This window comes from Uloborus diversus, chromosome 5 (assembly GCF_026930045.1).
Source record: "Uloborus diversus isolate 005 chromosome 5, Udiv.v.3.1, whole genome shotgun sequence".
In the NCBI taxonomy this organism is placed as follows: domain Eukaryota; kingdom Metazoa; phylum Arthropoda; class Arachnida; order Araneae; family Uloboridae; genus Uloborus; species Uloborus diversus.
Window position 1 is genome coordinate 81,102,898 of NC_072735.1, and position 16,389 is coordinate 81,119,286.

Below are 16,389 nucleotides of genomic sequence, written 5' to 3' on the forward strand. Positions count from 1 at the left end.
GCAACAAAGTGAAAGGGTTGACGTTATCTTAATCTTCTATCGATATCGGCGAACACTGCTCACTTCATGTTTCATTCATTTTGGGGGCAAACGCCCTTATCGAATGTGCTGTTGTGAGCCCGTATAGCTGTCATTTGATGTTGCTTTTCAGTGGTGTTCATTGCTCCTTGATTGCCCATTGCTCCTTGATATTTTGTAGACAGAAGTACTTCGATCTAGTTACACTTTTGAAATAAATGAATACATTAGCCCAGCAAAGTAACAATGGAAACACAACGTTGGTAAAGCATTAATTAGCAACTAAGTTGCAGTCCTATTTTCGGGGCTTTAAAGAATACTTTTTCAATGCAATATATATATATATATATATATATATATATATATATATATATATATATATATATATATATATATATATATATATATATATATATATATATATAATGTCGATAGCAATTCAGGAGATTGAATAGTTAAACTATTTCTAGGAGATGTTTTATTGATTCTTATTGAGGAATAAAAATTATGTGGGTAAGTCTTGTTTGTACTTGTTCGCGTTGTGCTTAATGTGAATGATTCATTTTATGCCTTAACTGGGCACGACCTGATCCGAACCAACTCTTTTTTTTCCCTGATTTTTTAGTTTATTCCAGGGCTTCGCAACCGGTGTGCCGCGGCACACTGGTGCGCCGCGACATGGAACCCGGTGTGCCGTAGTATTTTCGTAGTTATATAAAAAGAAAGAGCCTTGACGTATTTTATTTTAAAGTTACGACCGAATAGAGTTTGTATCGTTCTGTAACTTTTCAATTCATCCTGTCGATCATGTGCAATAAGACATACCCAAAAAGGGGAGAGGAGGGATTTGCTGCCTCACCTCTTTTAAACTCTTTGTGTTAGGCTATTACTTTCGGTTTTTGAAAACGGATTTTAATTTCCAGAAAATCAACTAATTATACAAAATTTTTTCTAAATCTTTCGCAAACGGGAGTATCGTCCCAATCCCCCATGAATTTTAGCCCCAGCTTTAGCTTTTGTTTTCCTCTTTTCCAGTTCCGATACTAATTTCTTTTTATAGTAGTTTCTCGAAGCTCGATTCTGAGATTTAGTAAAACAGAAATTAAAACTATACAGTTTCCTCTATCGTGAAGCTCTCATGGCAGACGGATTTAATTACCAGATGAGCTGAAGTCAGCTTTGGCTGAAGTCGTAAATTTCATAAATCGAGGCCGCATAATTCTCGCCTTTTCTCTTTATTTCGCGAAGAAATGAAGACAGATCACTACTCCCTACTTCTTCATACAGAGATTCGCTGACTTTCATGTAGTGAAATACTTTCAAGAATTTTTGAATTGAGGGACGTGGTACGCTTTGATTTTAAAAAACGAAATGCAGTACGCCAGTTTGTTGTAAGACAAATATTGGCTGGCAAAACTAACGTACATGGCTGACATTTTTGAAAACCTAAACGAATTGAATCGGAAAATGCAAGGAAAAGGAGAGAATTTGGGTTGCATGTATGGACAAGCCCCAAGCCAAGCGGGCTCAAATCAAAAATTCAGCTGTGAAGAGAAGAAGTAGTTCATTGGACATGTTCAAACGGACCGTCAACATGGTATGTGAAAAAAATGGCATGGAAGAAAAGCTGCTGAATGTGGTGGCAGAACATTTAGTCATACTTCAGGACACGTTTAAGCACTATTTCAAGAATCGCAACATGGAACAGTATGGCTGGATTCGCGATCCATTCTCTTCATCTGCAGATTCATAAGTTAAAGACCTTTCTTTGAGGCGCGAGAATAATTATGGACCTCAAGAGCGACCGTACTCTTACACTTAAGTTGAGCAAAGTGCCTCAGGACGAATTTTGGTTGCTTGTTAAAAATGAGTATCCAACTATCTCATGTCTTTCTATTGATGTTCTGCCAACATTTTCAACTACATATCTTTGCAAACTCAGCCTCTCAGCCCTCGCATTTATAAAAAAAAACAGTAAGAGATCATCTCTAAAGAGCCTGGATCAAGAATTTCGTGTAGCTCTTTCCAGCATAGAGCTGAACATCAAACGTCTTTCAGGAATTAGTGTCAAACGGAAGTTAGGAGCTTGGTTTTAATTTCTTGCTTGCTTCTTTCTTGAAACATTATTTGATAAATCATTTAATTGCAGTGTGCACTTTTGTGACATGTTTGACAGAAATGCTTTGAAACACATGAAGCATAATTTTCTGTAAATAGCTATAGTTTTGTTGTTCAATCATACAAAATATACATTCAAAATATTCAATACATTCAAAATATTTCTGCTTTCTAAATGAATTTAGACATTTGTTATAATTGTTTTATTCATATGAAAAAAGCCCCCCCCCCCCGTCTTTTTACCAGTGAATGATAAAAACATTTCTATATTACCACTTCGAAATTAAGTTCAGTGTGCCCCGTTGATCCAGAAATTTCTTAAGTGTGCCGCAAAGTAAAAAAGGTTGAGAAGCACTGGTTTATTCCTCTTTAGGCTGTAAAAGAACATTAAAAAATATCGTTGATGATATGCATGTGATATCATCTGTAATACTTCAACTAAGTTTTCAAAACGAATTTTCGGTAAAAATGTGTCTCTCGTAGATATTACACTACTTAGGACAGGGCTTCCCAAACTGTGGTCTGTTTTCTACTTCAACAAAACCATGTAGCCTGTCATCACGTGAGTTTGAATGTTAGACTGACAGAACTTCAGACTGCAACGTACCCACAAATCTAACTTCCAGAATCAGTTAAAAATGAAACCCAATATGCCAGCTAGAAGAATCTCATTTTTCTCCAAAGGGCGGACGCAGATTTTCGTTTCGGAAGGGGTCATTTCCGGTAGGAGTTTCATAAGCCATTCTTGCACATAAATTTGAAATCTTGACTAATTCTTTCGAACTATAAGTTCCCAAAACACAGCTTTAAGCTCTCTTTGATTATTTAATTAATATTATTGACCTTAATGACCCCCTTTGGATCCGTGTCTGCTCTTCAAATAAGTTCGATGCACAGTTAGGAATTTTCAGCATTTGTTACCGATTGGTCTCTGTCTTTTCTATTCGATTTGTGTACTTCTGGAATTGCAAATAAAAATTAAGCATTGTAAATTACCTACCTAGTGCCTTTTTTTGGGCAGAACAATGATGTTCACCTCAAGAGAGAAATGGTGAATTTGATTATGTTCAATTTACAAAAATTAAAAGTACCAATACACTCTAGTGACGGGGGTCAGTACTGAACATTGATCAATGAAAGGGATCCACTGGCTATAAAGTTTGGGAAGGTATGATTTAGGATATACTTAAACATAAACAGGTACCAAAATGTCCCAAAAATTTACTATTTTTACTTCGGGAAAACGTTAAACTTGGCGTCGTGCTCTGCTTTCGACGAAGGATCTGTACTGGAAGGCTTTTTGCTCTTTTTAAGAATATTCAGATTCTTTGTTTCACTTCGAACCGTGCTGCTAACTGTAACTGAATTAATATCCTTCCTTTTTAAAGACAAATCGATTCGTAATAGCGAATGCCCAATTTTTAAAAAATCTTCAAATTAGCAATGTCACCTGTGAAACCGTACCCATTTAAAGTTCAAATTATTTTTGCGCTAAAATAAAAGAATGGATGACAGTGAGTAGTTTTCAACAGAGTATAATTCTGATATTGATCCAGATCCAGTGTATCTGAATATTTCAAAGCGTGTCATACAAAAGCTGAATTTGAAAACAAAACAAGTTTTAGTATTCAAAAAGAAAAAACTTCCTTTTCCTACATTTATCTCCTGTAAATGGTTCTTTTCAGTTCAGGTCCTTCTTCAGAAAAAAGCCAACTTTAAGTAAAAACCTTTTTTTCTCCCGCAATTTCAAATTAGCATAAATTAATAAATTCAATGGTTATAACTGTTTTGACTGTTGATTTAAATTTGCTAAAAAGTGATGGGGTTGCTTTCATCAGTTAAAAGTACTACTTTTAGTCACTGAAGTTGATAGAATGAGCAAAACAACATATCATGGAGCAAGGGTCTTTTATTTTCAAAACGTTTAATTTTTAATTATTTTTTTAACTGTCCTGTTTTTCAAACAAATTGTGGTCTTTATGATGGCGCAAGTGATACACTTTGGCGCGTATTCCACTGGCGCGCTGAATGTTTACGCTTGCTGTCTACCGCGTTTCCAGGTTATGATAATTCAGAAGCGAACTAAATATTGTGCTATACGCTTGCTATCAACCATATCGTTGCCAGCACATGTGAGTAAAGATGCGAATTAAATATTGCGCTCTGCACAAAAGCATCAGTGAATGGCATATCATCACTTGTGATGTCATGTGCAGAATCTAAAAAAATATAATTGAATCTGCGCACCGATTAAAATAATTTTTTTTAAACATTAAACCTTGTCAAATTTTTTGAAAAATGATCAGACACTTGCTCTATCAGAAAAAAAAAATACTTCAAAAATTTCGGAAGCAACCCCATTATGCGCTTCTACGAGCCTATTTTACGAAGTGAAAATCGAGAATAAACCTCAAAAAACGCAATCAAGCGTATTTTCACGCTCATTATCTTAAACATAAGTTTATCGTTGTGGAAAATGGGGAACAAAAACTTTTCAAATTTAAAAAATCTTATATTTGAATGCCTTATTTATTATTATTTTTAATTTATTTTTCAAATTCAAATCGTCAAATAGTCTGTAGTATAATTGTAGAAAAATAAAAATGGTACATCTTTTCTTTCTCAGCAATCTTCCGTCTTATCCTTAGAAAGTTAGTTTTTTTTATGGAATTGATCACTATTATGGTTGTTTCCGTGTATTTCACGCCTCCAAAAAAATGTCAAGGATTACATTCGAACTCGCTTTTAACGAGCCCTGCTTTAACGAGAACCCGGATATAGCAAGGAAATCAGAATTACTTGGTTGGTACAATGTTTTAGTCTATGGAAGCATAACTCGTTTCTAACGAGCAAATCCCGCTTAAAGCGAGCAATATTTTTGCGATTCATGACATTTCCATTGATTTCCGGCTCGGTTTAGCCTTTTTTGGTCCAAAACTAACCAAAGTTAGTGATAAATTATAAATCCTAAGACCAACAGCCGTTTTTTTAGTGTGTGGAGTAAAAAAAAAATTTAAAAATTACATACATGTGGATTTGGGTATGTATATATATTTCTCAAAAACAATGACATAAGAAAGAGACATTCAGACTGACTGTTCAAAACAAAGTAACCAACTTCTTTGGAACAAAGTGATAAAAAAAGTAGAAAAAAAAGAGCAACTATGATGAATTTTTATGATTTTTTTTTCACGAACCCGTTTTTTACGAGCACTTGATTATAACGAACAAATATCGCGGTCCCTTTGCGCTCTTTATAAGCGAGTTCGAATGTATTTAAAAGCCTTTAAAAAAATCTGTAGCAACATCTTTGCTAACAATAATAAACAGACACACACTTCTCTAACTCAAAATTTGACTTTTTCTAATTTTTGAACAATGATTTACTTTTAGTTCTCTCTCTCTTTTTGGCGATATTTTAATTAAATACATGTACATCTTTTACATGTCCCCTTCCCTCTTCAAGTAGGCTTTTGTGTAATGTAACGCTATTATAGTCATAGCTGTTTTGTTACATTCCACTTCGTCAAAATGAACTTTACTCCGCTAAAATAATGAGGGAGTTTTTTTCACGCCGTGAAAAAAAAAAAAAAACTCTAGCAACATATTCGCTCACAATAGTAGACACACATTTATCCATCTCAAAATCATACTTTCAATTTTTTTTTTTTTTTTTGAGCAATCACGATTGCTTATTGTACTCACTTGACTGTTTTGATGTCCTTTGATTTTATTTTCTCACCGCCACCCTATGAAGCATCACCGTCGACCGGGTCCTCACGATGCTGCTCCTATAGCGAAAGCCGTCTCCAGGTTGCTTCCATGTCCTACACACACGCGTATACATACACAACTACACACACACGCACGCACACACACACACACACACACACACACACACACACACATACACACACAAACACATACACACACAAAAACATACACACAACTACTCACACATTCATGCATACATACAGACACCTACACACACACACACACAAAAACATACACATACGTACAACTACCCACACATTCATGCCTGCACACAGACACAAACACACATACCTACACACACATACACATACCCCTACACACAACACACATACCCCCCCACACACAAACGCACACGCCAACATACACACACTCGTGATTGCGAAAAACATAATTTGAATTCAAGATGTCAAAATTCAAATTAATTAATTTTTTTTTTTGTAATATTTGAAAATTTAATTAACTGTGTCTCCCACCTTTTTAGCGTTATTTTCATTACAGAAAACATGCAAATTTTCTTCCCTTCTCCCCTCCCCGCCGCTTCTTTTAGTAGGATAAAAAGGAATTGAATGTTAAGACAATTTTTCAGATAGCAACGTAATCAAGCGGAAACGGATGTGACAGTGGCTCAAGGAGGCTCACGTCGATGATAAACAAACGTGAAAAAAACGTCTAGAAAGAATCATTGTGAAAGATTCCTGAATTCTAAAAAAAGAAATGTTTCTGGGACACGAGCGGCACGTCTTTCCGAACACAATGAAAATATTAAGAATGAGATAGAAAAAAGGTGGCATTAGCCAGTTACTTTTATTTCAGCTGAATTATTTTAACTGGAAAACTAAAATAGTTCGTAAAATGTAGCTTACAAGTAACCCTACCGATTTGAATAAAACTTTGCACAGCGATAGAAATAATAAAAATACTTAAGACGTGTAATTTTTATTGGCAACGAACACTTTTAATAGGGTGAAATCTAGCCCTAAGTATTGGATAGTTGAGACATTAGAAGGTTCAATATATTCTTTTATTTTAAATTTTAACTACGAAAATTCAAATAATGATTGAAATTTTGAAAAAAACTAAACAAACTAAAGTTGACGCGTTTCAGGATTTTTCTGAATATACTACAAATATATAAACCACGCTTTGCAATGTTACCCAGTCACGGTGAATGACTCTGAAATTTAAATCTATTGTAAGAAAGTCATATTATCTATAAAAAACAGAAACTCTATTTTTAAGCTTTACAATATTTTTTGAATTCACATTCTACTATAATTAGAAGAGAGAAGTTAGTCTTTTGTAAGAACACACTTTTCATTTTTTTTACCACATTTTGAGTTTTTTTACTGGTCTATAGTTTGAACAAATTTTTAAAGTCGAAATTTAAAAATTGGTAGGATCACTAATCTTGTCGTATGTGTCCTTCAGGCCAAATTTTATTGAAATCGGATATGATGAGGTGAAGAAGCTGATTTATTTCACATGGAAATTGTTCATAGGCAACAGCCCCGCGACGGGGTAAGATTACTAGGGATGGTTTACCCCTATAAATAGTTTTTTTTTTTTTTAAGATCCTGAAACACGTCAACTTTATATTACTTTGTTTTTCAAATTTTCAATCATTTTTTAAATTTTTGTAATTAAAGTTTAACGTAAAAGAATATATTGTACATTTTAAAATCCTAATTATCCAATATTAAGGGGTAAATTTCAATCCGTTAAAAGTGATTTGTTTCCGATTTAAAAAAAAAAAAACGGGTTCAATATTTTTAAGAGATCTAACGATGTGCGAAGTTTTAATTCCAATTGAGGATTCACACTTGGGTAGGGTTACTTGTTACAAAGCTTAATTGTAGCTCATTGCCAATACGGTTGTATATAATTTCCTTGAAATTCAAAAAGCAAAATTTTCAGGGTAGTTGAAGGATTGTTTTTTAAGCATCAAACGTCATCCTCACTTTGTTAAATGTTTACTAAAACAGACATGGAAAAATGATTTCACATATAGTTTGTACATCTAAAATTTCCACATACCGAAAACAACAAAATTGTTTTCTTTATAATTTTTCTTCATTACCTATCGAATGACAAAAAGAAAAAAAAAGAGTTAGTTAATAGGTTGACATTATATCTGGTTCAAACTATCTTAATTGTCACCTTTAGTATTTTTATGTTATATGTTTTCGGGAGTTTTTAGTATCGCCAAAGTAATTTTGCTTGAAATTCCCGAACCTGGTAAAAGGAGACTTAGTATCTAACGCACTTCATAGTTTTAAATGTTAATACAAAAAACGAAGCATTACACACCTACACAGTCATTCACTACCACAGGTAGAATCTTCTTTCTTTATTTTGGAGGGGGAGGGGAGTGCAGACACATTACATTTCAAACCCCCCCCCCCGGTATCTATCGTTACATGTGGCTTGACCGGTTAAGTGGGGATTTGAAGACAGGTCTCTCTTTTGATCCTGACCAGGAGCAGAGAAACCCCAGATCTATTAGTTTGGAATGGGAAATTAGTCGACTTTCTAATCGAGACATAATTGAAGTGCAGCAGCAACCATTAGCGTACGAAGTACCTTCGACTGGCAGGCATCAAACCCGCAACTCTCCAGTTACGAGTCCGACGCCGTACCCATCAGGCCACAATGACCCAAGGGCAAGGGGGGGGGGGGGGGTGATTAGTCAATAAAAAAAATTATTTACTAACATAATAAGGGTGGCAATACGGCTTAAAAGAAAGGGTTCTGGAAGGTTAACTATCTTGCCTCGCTGCGCCTCGACGAATAATTAATGTACTGGGTTAGCATAAAAGAATATCACGGTTTTAAAAATTTATATTTCATAAAAAATGACACTTCGCACTATTAATGATGAATAAAGATAAACTGTCTTAAGTTTTTATGAACCTAAGTAACTACGTAAACGTTCACGTTTCGCACTACCGCAGCCAGAAATTCCTTCCGTAAGCGGTTTTTTGATCGCAACAGTCCTTACACGTGTACTAACTACTGTATTAGGATTGGCAATAATGTTAAAACCAAAACCTCTAAGGGATGTCTCCCCCCCCTCCCACTTCGCTGCGCCACTGAAACTTGGCAACGCTAGATTGGCCGTGCTAGTGTGATGACCCTTTATGCGTTGACTAGCCAGATCCTCAAACCCAACCCCATGTGATTTTCTTTACGAGGTTTCGTCAAAGACAGTGCTTTTGCACCACCATAGCATAGAACATTGCAAGCCGAAAGCCTAACCTTGCGCCAAGAAACCTAATCAAAACAACCAACATTGCAAGAACTAAACGATGTGTAGCATTACGAAAAATGGACAGTGAAACACTTCAAAATGTATGTTATAGATGTGTGTCGCATTACGAAAGGCGCACACATCGAACATTTGTGAGTGAAAAAACCTTTCACAGTTTATCTATATTTTTACTTTCTTCTATATCTAATATATAGAAGAAATTATTGGATTCGCGCAAATTTTCGAATTTTGACAAATTTGAACATTTTGAGGTGTGCTGAGTCCATTTCGACCACTTTTGGAAAATGTTTGTCTGTCTGTGTGTGTGTCCGTGTGTCACGTATGTGTGTGACCAGTTTTTTGTGGTCGCACTACAGCAAAAACTACCGTCTGAAATCGAACGAAACTTGGTACACATAAATGCCCCATGTGAACTTTTTGGCGCAAATTCCTCCAGGGGGGAGCAATGGGACGTTTTTTGAGTTATGCGTGCCTGCTATTCCATAGGAAGTAATTGGCGGAATCAAACTAAATTTAGTTCATATGTTACCCTTAACAGATACAGGCGCTGATTCAATTTTGGTGTCAATAGCTAAAACGGGGGTTGAGCTATAGAACGTTTTTTGTTGTCGATCGTGACTGCTGTATCTCATGAAATAATGAACGGAATCAAACAAAAATTTATCGAATAGTAGCCCTTAGAGAGTATAAGAGCTGATTCTATTTTGGCATCAATAGCTGAAAAGGGGGTGGCGCAATCGAACGTTCTTTGTTTTCAATTGTGAGTGCCATATCTCAAGAGGTAACGCTACGTTCTGGATGAAATTTTGAATAAATGTCAATCCGTGTGTAAACAGGCGTTTGTTCAATTTTGGCGCCAATCGCTCCGTGGGGGACTGATTTTTTTTTTTTTTTGTGTGAATAAAAATAGCTTTATAATTGCAACAATAAGAAAGATAAATCGTTATAAACTGTTGTCTGCGTAATTCACATGATTTTAATTGTTGGAAAATGACAAAAAAATCGCGATGATTTAAATTTTTTAACTGTTGCCATCTTGTGTTTGTTAACAAATAAATGTTTGTAATTATTTTAAACAAGGCTTTAAATAATTTTCACTTTTCATTCTTTGCTTTGCTTTTGAGATAAATCGGGAATTAGGATGGTTAAGTTTTGGAGTGTATAATTTTGTTTTGTTGCGAATATTGCTTCCTCGTCAAGCATGGGGAGGAATTAGAATTATAAGAAAGATATAGAAGAAAGTTTCGTGATGACCAGAACATACTTGTTATGTATCATTCATAGTGCTAAGTGTAATAGCTTATGAAATATAAATTTTCAAAACCGGGATATTCTTTTATGATAACCCTGTATATTGCATCAAAAGCGTAACTGCAAACTAGGGCAGTGAACCGCTCTCTATTTTCGTGAAAATCAACTTGAAGCTTCCATTCCACAGAACTCTTTGCACAGAGGTCTTCGTACTCTTTAATCTGTATTTTTTCTCGCAAAGAATAAGGATTCTTTTGAACTTCTCGTGTTACTTAATGTGTCAGGTAGCTCGTTGTAGCCGGGGAATTTAAGTATAATTTCTCTGAAGTACACTCGAACTGTCCTAATTAATACTCTGAAGTTGAAAAGCGGAACAAGTATTTTATTGATATGAACTTCAGCTTTAAAGTGCTTATTGAAATGAAGATTTTATTTTTAGACGATTTTAGTTACTATTTTTTTCAAAGTGCAAAGCACATGCAGTCATTCAGGGAGGCTTTGATCCACTTTCTCTATTTTTAAATGTCCCATTCATATTTTAACATTGTTATTGCAACAATTGACGATAAGCTGCAGAAGATTTCCTAAAGGATTGCATAGTGTCCCAATTGTAAACATCTTTTGAAATGAACGGTTTACCCGGTTCGGTCAAAGTTACCCAGCCACATTGAAACATGGGGGAAAACTAGGTGTAATATAAGTTATTTTAGTCAAAAAATTTTGAACAAAAGAAAAAAACAAGAACTTATCGATGCTTAACAATTTTACCTTTTTATTTCACGTCATCACGAGATTTCTATCTTTTATTATATCTAGTCACTTGAAAATGATTGTGTACAGTACTGCCACCTTTTTTTTATAGAATAAAGAATTGAAAACGAATAAAGAATTGAAATCTTGCCTTAAGTGAAATTTCGATTCATTTTACTTCAAAGTACAAAGCAGATACGAAAAATAACTATCTGAATGCGACTGTTCTTCTAGCCCCTCTTACTGATAATACATTAATAGTTTAATAGTAACATTGTACTGTACATTCTTTATCTGAATTCGACAATATTTTACTCACATATTACGAAGACTATTTTCAAATGCCGAATAATTTTTGTATTGTAGCAAAACGTTATACGGCTTTAAAAAAAAAAAAAAAAAAAAAAAGCAGCGAAGTAAATTTTATTTAATTTTATCGTAGATTCTGATATTAATCAATGCAAACCAAACAGAATTATCGTGATAGTAGATAAACGGTTGTGTAAAATTTGTATAACCAATCGCGTTTACTTTTGCTCCATATTTGAACTACAGAGCGAATGTGATCTTCTTTTAATGTGTTTAGATTCGAATATTACAAATCTAACAATTTATATCTACGCAGCACTTAACCTTAAGGACAAGGAAATTAATGCATACAAAAATGCATACAAAAAATGCATTTTTGTATGCATTAATTTCCTTGCATGCATACAAAATGCAAAAAAAAAAAGCATACAAAAATAAAAAAATGCATAAGTAAAATGAATGCATACAAAAAAAAATATTTAAAATAAGTGAAAAATTTCCTTAAATACGTTAGATTTTCGAAATCAAAGGATCGTAAAATCAGATTAGTATAGTACTTTTGTCAGGGGCGTAGCTAAGGGGGGGGTTTTGGGGACAAAAACCCCCCCCCGAAAAGTTAGTCTCAAAAAAAAAAGAGAAAAAGAAGAGAGAAGAGAAAGAAAAAAAAAAGAAGAAAAGGAAAAAATTCCAAGCGATTATACATATATATAATATATATATATATATATATATATTAAAAGAAGTAACCCCCCCCCCCCGAAAGTCGGGTCTAGCTACGCCACTGACCTTTGTGATCTGAGCTGTTTCTACCAATAGGTAAGACTAGGCGGTCGCCAGAACAGCAAACTCTTGGGGGTGGGGGGGGGGGGAGAATGAGCCAAAAACTAAAAATATATTGAAATTCATAATATTATTATTGTTATTTAAATCTTCAACTCTATATAAACATAAATGTTATGAATAAAATGCAGTAAGTCATTGTAATTAATGCAACGTAATTAATCATAACAAGAACTTACATGACCATTCAAAGCAGGATTTTAGCCAATAAAAATTAGTATTGATGTTAGTAAGAGGTTAGGCTCATGGCGCAGAATGCGCTATTGTTTTTTTTGGGGGGGGGGGGTAGTTGGTTTCAGTCGATTCTTATAGAGGAATCTTCGTGCTTGAGAGGGGTGTCTAGAATTTGAGGATATGCGCCACCGCTCTCAGCAGGGATGGACACTCCTGCTATCAGGGATACAAAATCATACGGATAATGACCGACTCTGACTCCAGGAATTTTAGAGCATCCGAATCCTTTACTCCAAAATCCGTCCGACTCCAACTCTGACTCCGCACCCATCGTAGATTACGGACTCTAGGGAAAAATGAACAACTCCTACTCTTAGAATATAAAAGGCTTTCACTCACCGACTCCGATTCCGCAGCGGTAGTCCTTAATAGTAGTTGAAAAAAAATCATCGATGAAAAAATCTATTATCACTTGTTTAAGTTACTTTTTTTAAATTTTAATACATTTTCCAAAATTTTAATTCAATTGCGTGGTAGTACATGTTCGAGGCATTTGATGCGCGAGTGAAGATTATTGATAATTTTTGCGCTCTAGTTAATGTGCAAAAAAGTGTTGTGATGTTGGAAACAAGGCGGCACTTTCATTTATTGCCTTGAGCGGCAGAAAGCTTTTAAACAGCTCTTTCTGTGGTAGCAAAACTATTTTTTAGCACTTACCCTTAATTTCGTCCCTTTCTTTTACCCATTACTTGTGATAATCTAGGTGCAAGGGTTGTGATTATTACATAATGGGCTTGAAAAACAAATATTTTCGTAGGTGTTGCCACAACAACTAATGATATATAATTTCTACGAATTACGAAACACCAGTATTTGTTCCGTTTTCACCTGCTGTACTCGCTAGGCAGAAACGCTCTTCGCTTTTTCAAATCGAAAACTTTGCTCCTTTTAAACACTACCTACGACATAAGATCAGCCACAAAAGCCTTCGCCGGCAAGAAACGCTATTAAAGAATTCTTTTAAGAGGGAGAGGGCATGGTGCGTTTTTTCCATTATGTTAATCCGGCGATAAACCCGGTGACCCCTCGCGAAATGAGAGGGTGGAACAGTGGTGATGGAACTCTGAAGACGTATGCAAACGCAGATTCCCGCCGAGATATAAGTTGGTGTGAAGCAGTTACGATATCGGGCTGAATAGAAATTATGCTTTTTCGCTAATTACAATGGGAAGTCACGTTGTTTTGTTATTTTCCGTACCAGGAGTTGTGTTGTGATTGGGATAATATTAAATCTTCAAGAGTGCTTAGTCTGGATTATTATCTGTTCTCGGGAGTTGATAGGATCAGTTGGGGTGATTGGAATTGAAATTTCAATGATTTAATTTTAGATGCTTCTCTACTTTTTCGATGCGGTGAGAGAGAAAGTAAAAGTTGACTCTTCGACAATCTGTGAGAGAGATTGAGAGAAAAGAAATCAAAATCAGAGAAACAGAGACAGTGAAAGGAAAGAAGTTGAACTCAGAGGGAAAAGAAATATAATTCAGAGAAAAGAGAGAGAGAGAGAGAGATTGAAAAGAAAAAGAAATCGAACTCGGGGAAAAGCAAAAGCAGAGAGATCGTGAGCGAAAAGAAGAGAAACACGAGTCAACAACACCTCCTTACAGGGGTGTACAGGGATAAGGCACCCCTTACCGGGGGGCCTTACAACACTCCTTACAGGGAGTTGTGATCAGAAAATTTCCAAAATTTTGGGCTGCCATTTCCGAAAGTTTTGAGCTGACAGCACATTCTAAAATTGAAAAAATATATTTAAAAAGAAACCTTTTAAAATGTGTGGTTTTTTATTTTTTATTTATTTTTATTTATTTGCAATCATTTTTGTAAGCATATTTGAAGATTTTTTGCCGGGAGGGGGGGGGGGAACTTTCTCATAATTTTAGAAAATTTCACATTGTCTTCAGAAAATTTACTTGAATCCACTCTCACCCCTGACGTAGAGAAAAAGAAGAGGAGACTGAGAGACAAGAAAAAAAGGGCCGTATTCAAACAATGTACGATACGTTTTCCCCCACCAAAAGTCCATTGACTTCGTTGTGATGTTAGACAACACTTAGGCAAGTGATATTCAGATTCATAAGGCTTAATCTTGTTTTTACACTTAACACATTAAAATTTAACTTTACGGCATGTTCATAACTTAGTAAAAATTCAATTCTTCTAAAAAGTGAGTAATTAGTGAACGAAGATTCATAAAATCTTAAACTTGCATACTCACCAAAAATGTACAGACCATATTAAAACTCCTTTCTCAAGTCTTTAAAAAAAGTAGGCACTCCGACCACTGAATAACACACCCCGGTAAATAAACATTTATAGCAGTTTTTTGAAAAAAATAAGGTTCCAAAATTCTTTTCTTAGGTGAATAAATATTGTTAATAGTGAAACAATAAATACCTTTTTACTTTTGACAAAAGCCTTTTGTCGGATGTCTTTTCATCCGTAAGTTGCATTGAAAACGGATTCCTTGTAACCCCGAAAGACGTATGTGCACAATCTGATATTTTTGTGCAATTATTCGTTGCTGTTTCTTACTTTTAACAGTATTTTCCTTCAATGCGGTTCCAAAAAGAAACGGCAAGAATTTTTTGTCTATCGAATTTCTACGTTATTATGCTAAAAAACTGAGTTGCTGCACCATTTTTCATTTACCCTACCCCCCCCCCCCCCCCAAAAAAAAAAAAAAAAAAAAACTTGGAGAGGAACTATGAAAGTTTTGTCATTATTTTGTTTTTAATACAACATTTATAAAAATATAGTTAATGTTATGTATCAAATGCTAGTTATTTCCAACATTTTAAATTATTGAAAATGAAATTGTGCTTCATGAGTTTGCTGGTCAGATTAATCCGACTAACTAAAAGATTTTTGAAGGACGCATGAAAAATAAATGACACTTTATCTTTTTTATCTATTTTTTTCAAATTCCAAACTAAAAGTACTGATGCAGATTTGAGATAAAACGTTTGCATTTCCGAATGAAATGGTAATTTTATGAATCATAATTTTTTCTGGTACCCGGCAGAACCTGAAAAAAAAAATGCCCCACACGACGTACCTCCAACTGGACAGCGGGAGCTCGAAAAAAAGAAGAAAAAAAAAAAACAAGAGGCTCAAGGGAAGCGCTGACAGGTGAACTACCCATACCACTGCAATTACTGTTGGAATTAATTGCATATGCACTTTGGAGATGGTGTCTTCCCAGCCCCCAACGTTTCTCATATTCCTTCTGTATTTTTTCTCCTATTTTTCTAGAACATTCTTCCAAGAAAGTTTTGTTTCTTAAAAATTTAAATTTCCTATTTTTGCTAGTTTTGGATGCAATGAACGAAAGAGGAAAAATGAGAGAGAGAGAGATTTTAAATTTAATGGAATGGAGTTTTCAGCATAATTAAACCTTATTACCAGGTACAATTATTGCTAAATATTGAGGAAACCCTTGATTATTTTCAATAAGCGGCGATAGTATATTCTCACAAGTCATAGCCTAAATCTTTGAAAATTGTTGCCGTTGTCTAACAATTTTTCCCATAATATGCGAAATACATCCTGAAAACATTTTGATACTGAAAGAAAAATAGATTTATTGATGCAAACATTTTTATTAAAGACTTCCCGAACGCGTTACTCCAAGATAGATAGATTTATCTGTGTAAATATGTTTTCAAAGTAACCTTTTTGTACGCTGATACTATTATAAACAATAATTAAGTTATAATTATTTATGGAAGTTATTTTACCCTTTCAATTTTTGTAGGCGTTATATTTTCCTTGTTTTTGCTTTTTGGGAAAAGTGTTTACTGGGAACTGCATCGGAAAATATTACGCCC

At 34.7% G+C, this 16,389-nt stretch overlaps 1 protein-coding gene across 2 annotated transcripts in view; it reads left to right on the top strand.

Annotated features, from left to right (window-relative positions):
* The window catches only part of LOC129223422 (uncharacterized), a 163,971-nt gene that overhangs the window by 111,624 nt on the left and 35,958 nt on the right, over positions 1–16,389 (top strand). The gene's annotated exons all lie outside the window — the stretch shown is intronic.